Source organism: Chiloscyllium plagiosum, chromosome 2 (genome assembly GCF_004010195.1).
Source record: "Chiloscyllium plagiosum isolate BGI_BamShark_2017 chromosome 2, ASM401019v2, whole genome shotgun sequence".
NCBI classification, from domain to species: Eukaryota; Metazoa; Chordata; class Chondrichthyes; order Orectolobiformes; family Hemiscylliidae; genus Chiloscyllium; species Chiloscyllium plagiosum.
The window spans coordinates 73,642,658-73,647,913 of record NC_057711.1 but is presented as its reverse complement, the minus strand read 5'-3'; positions in this window follow the sequence as shown (position 1 = coordinate 73,647,913).

Genomic DNA, 5,256 nt, shown 5'->3' with positions numbered 1-5,256 from the left:
AAAAAACCACCATTTTGACTGGGACAACACATCTATCCTGGGACAGGCTAAGCAAAGACATGCCAGAGAATTCCTAGAGGCCTGGCACTCTAACCACAATGCCATAAACAAGCACATAGATCTAGAGACCACCTATCAACCCCTCAGAAAACGAACAGGAAATGACATCACCACAAACCCCAGGAACCCCATCCAGGACAAACATATAAATAGAAAGCAGGAGACAACAGCTTCACTTCACTTGGAGGTCGCCACTGATGATATTACCTAGCCAGGTAATGAAACGTCTGGATATCAAACCTACAGCTCAGCGAGCAAACCTACACCCATATTATATGATTTCAAGAAGGAGTTGGATATTGCACTTGGGGCTCATGGAATGAAAGAACATTGGGGGACAAGCATGAACAGGCTATCAGGTCGAGATAGTCAGCCATGATCGTAATGAATGGTGGAGCAGGCCCAAAGTGCATACTACTATTTTCTATGCTTCTACGTAACCCTCTCCAGCATAGGCCTCAACAATCTGACACCATGAGCTGTTGTGCTTTTTTTTATATACTTACACCACATTGGATGATTTCACATTTTCCCACATTATACTCCATTTGCCAAATCTTTGCTCATTCATTTAACCTATTGGTGCGTTTTATAATCTCCTTATACATTTGAGGCAATGTAGGTAGAAACTGGTCTGCCTTTTCTCCAGCCTCACAGGAAGTAGGAAGCATGTATCAAACAGTCTTTTTTCTGTTTGGCAAGATGTAATGAGTGGTGTGCAACTGGGTATGATAATGGGAATTCAACCGTTCACAATGCATCCGCATGACTTGGCTGAGTGCACAACATTTTCTAACGACACAAAGATAGGTATCGAAATAAGTTGCAAAGAGGACAGAAAGGATGGCACATCATCTAAATGGTGATAGAATGCCCATGCAGCCCACGCTCCTTCTTGTTCATAAGTTTGTGAAGCTGCCAATTATGCAATGTCGTAAATATGAAACATTCACTCATCTGTTTCTAAAAGCAATTCTCACCTTCAACCTTTATGACCAAGAAGAAGGAAAGCAGCAGTTTCATGTCAACATATTTTCCAAGTATCATCCTGACTTGAATATTTCCTCTTTTATTCATTGTCACTAGCAACTGTTCTTGAATTTTATTCCTAAAAATGGTGTGGTAGCAGGGACAGCCCACCTCTCTGGGTAGCTGAGGAATCTGACGAATAATCAAGAAAAATCTGAGTCAACAACAATTCTTTGTACCATAGTTATGCATGTGTAGTGCATTTAAGATAAGGTTTTATTAAAACATTTAAAAATTAAAATATTTAAAAAATTGGCCCAAACAATTGTGTTAGACCTGGAGACTTTAAGTTTTGCAGGGAATATAATTTCACAACATTTTGTTCTTGTAAATACAGCAGCATAGAAACATGGCTGCAAAAATTAACTTAAAATGAAACAAACAAAATCATTGACCACTTTTTGTTAATAAACAACAGAGATTAATGACTTAGGGAGAATGCAGCACTGGAATGAGACTGACATTAAGTTATGTGCACATTGCCTTTGTGAGTTATGTAGCTGATACCATTCAGTTGTATTTTTATTTAATGTTCACTGCTTCTTTTATATTTTTGATCATATTTGGCTTTCTAAGTTACAGTAATTTCCACTGAAAATTGCACAGAAATTCTGTGGACTATGAAAGTGTAAGGTAATGCTGGCACTATTAATTGCCACGAAGAAAAATATCCAGCCCATTATATCCAGCCCAGCTGCTGAAAAGTGGTATTGTTGTAGATAGGTTGTTGCAGTTTTGATGGGCCAAAGGGCCTCTTCTGTGTTATATAAGTCTTTGAAACTCTATAAAAATGTTGGTTAGGTTACATTCATACACAATCTTTGATTTGCAACAATGTACTTTCTGGTTTGCCATGACATTGAAGCTGGTGTGTGACCAGTGACTAATGCCAGTGATCTCACATTGCATTGAACTAAAGACACAGAACTTGAACTTCTCAACTGCAGATCACAGATAACAGTGTAAAGCAAGGTTTTCCACGCTTTAGTTTCCAGAAGGTAATAGGAATCCAGCCATTCAGGCTATTATGTAATAGGCTGCAACATGACATCACATCACTCAATTCATTCATCACATAGTCATGCACCTCTTACCTGCTACTAAAGTCAGACCTTTATTTGTGAAATTAATTGCTTTTTGCAAATAACTTCAAAGCTGACAGCATGACCTAAATGATTTTACTTAAGATGAATGCACCGTACATTGTAGCCTAACCACACATACAATTAACAGCTCTAGTGTGTTAGGTCCAATGAACTCAGGTCAAGTTTGGGCAGTGGCTGAGTGTACTTTCCAACTGTACAGCAAACTTAGGATCAATTTTTTTCTCCTCACTTCACTGCATCAATTAGGATCATTCCTATACTTTGAATAGAAATCAATAATATGAGAGGATGTTTAACAGAATTGTTTTAAGAGCTCATTAGCTGAGCTGCAAACTATGCGTGCAGGTTACAATATCCTGCTGAGCTAACCGCTGTCTATGTTATTGTCTTCACACTTCATGAATGTATGTGATATTCTACCTCTGCAAAATGCAACTAAATAGCAAAGGCATAATGAAGCAATTATTTTAAATTTTAATTAGGTTTTAAATTTCCTTTCATCAGTTTTGTAAGGTGTAAGATTGCATTTCTGTATATAATTACTTAGAATATAGTTAAAACATCTGATACAAAGTAGTTCAAATTGCATATATTAAATAGGAAACTGTGTTTTATGAATATTTTCCAAAGCATACTGCTCTTTAAACTATTTACATTGAAAATGTTTTACATACAGAACTGTTGATAAGTTGTAATTTTGAAAAGAGGAAGCATCTTTTATCATGATTGTTATAGTGAGCTAAATGGTCAGTGGTATACAGAATGAGCATCAGGAAGAAAACAGCACATGATCATTCTCATTTTTGTTATCATGACCCAATCTTATGTTTCCAGATAACCAGAGATTACGCTTATGCACCAAGCTGTGGAGCCCCTCATGCACTAAGCCTCTGCAGGGCAAATCCACTAGTTTCTGGAATACTTTGCAAGTGCTTCTGAATCTGAGATGATTCAGAGACCTTTTACAGCTATTTAAAGCCAGTTTAACTCCTGGTAATTACACAACTTACTCCCAGTCTCTCAAACTGACCTCTCAACACTCTCCTTGATACCCACCTTCACCTCTCTGGGAACCCCTGACCACAATCCCCCTCCCCACCCCCACAAACATCTGACTACTTGCTCTGATCCCCTAATTATACTGCTTGAACTTAGAATACCCCCCAGCAATCCCTCCAACCAGATAACTTCCCTGCTGAAACTCTGTTTACACTATAATCCCTGAGCACCACCCAACCCCAACTGACTGTACTACTCAAGTACACAATCTGCCACGACCACCTGACTAAACCCCAACCCACCTACCATCTCACCCACTGATCATCCTTGTCACCTATTACCTCATCTCCTGCCTCCATCCCAACTTATCAACTCAAACACCCTATTCATTTGCCCACTTACCTAAACCATTCTACCCATTATCTTATTTATCCTTTCACCAAGTCAGCCATACAGCAATCTTCACACTGGATGATTAAACATACCAAGCAGAAACCAATGCTGTCACTGAAAATTCACATGCAGCTACAGCATGCTATAATAAAGGTTCATAATATATCAACATTGGGATTTTAAAATAGTGGTAAATTTGACTTGTGATTTTAGTTCTGTGCAGATGACATTTTTTAAGAGCTCAGGCATTCATTGAGAACAGTGAACTAATGATATTATATACAAGAAAGCTTACAACTTAGGTGCCAAACAGGATCCCTATGGTATTAATTGATTAAGTGTTTACAATGCCTAGTTTTATGACTTATGGTAAAACAAGTAGTCAGGGGCCACTAGTAGTTTGAGTTCAGAATCGCGTTTTAGTTCAGAATCAAGTTTCAGTCGTGTGAATTCCCTAGATGTCCATAAATGTCTTCATTCAATTGGATACTCACTTGGTACAATCTGTAGCTCAACTATCAAGGTTCATATTTGCAGCAATCATTTTAATATTTTATTAGAGTCCAGACTTTATCAGTATTGACAAAGAATTCAAAATGCTCTTTCTCTGCATTAGGTATGATGATATTATTGGGGGATATTTCTACTAATGCTAAATAAGATGTTAATCTAACTAACTAACAAAAGAGTGTGATAGTTTTTATTAAGCTGGAATGATCCTGTGTAATGTTGCAAATAGGGTTGAGAGTGCTAATGATGTTGGTTTGTTCCTGAAGGAAGCAGTCTGGCGGGGATAGTTGAAGAAAAAAACAATTTAACTTAGATGTTGAATTGCAGTGATTTCTGGATATGCGTATTTATCTTGAGTTTAATTCCTGGGAACATTTAATGCTCAATAATTCTTTTAGGAGCAATTGTAACACATGCTTTAATGATCTTGGAGTAATTATCCAAGTTGAAGGTATCAAAGCCTATAGTTGCTACAGTAAGTGGGCAAAGTTACAATGGCGGCACCAAAATATTTTCTACAAAATGTTAACATAACTTATTCTCCGTCTTAGTTCAACACGTAGCTCCAGAAGTTGCAATTTTGCATTTTGGCAAGTTGTTAGTAAAAGAACTTCATGAAAGAATAGATGCAAATGCATTAGACAGAATGCATCACATTACATGAAGTCCAAATAATACATTTGCCAAGACATAGAGTCATAGAATCATAGAAATGTACAACATGGAAACAGACCATTCAGTCCAACTCGTCCATGCCGATCAGATGACCTAATCTGGTCCCATTTGCCAGCACTTCTCCCATATGCCTGTATACCTTTTCTATTCATATACAATCCAGATGCCTTTTAAATGTTACAAACCAGCCTCTACCACTTCCTCGGACAGCTCATTCCATACACTCACCACCTTCTGCGTGAAAAAGTTGCCTCTTAGGTCCCTTTTATATCTTTCCCCTCTCATCCTAAATCTATGCCCTCTAGTTCTGGACTCCCCACCCCAGGGAAAAGACTTTGTCTACTTATTGAATCCCCAGCCCCAGCCCCAGCCTATTCAGCCTCTCCCGATAGCTCAAATCCTCCAAAGCTGGCAACTTCTTTGGAAATCTTTTCTGAACCCTTTCACGTTTCACAACATTCTTCTGATAGGAAGGCGACCAGAA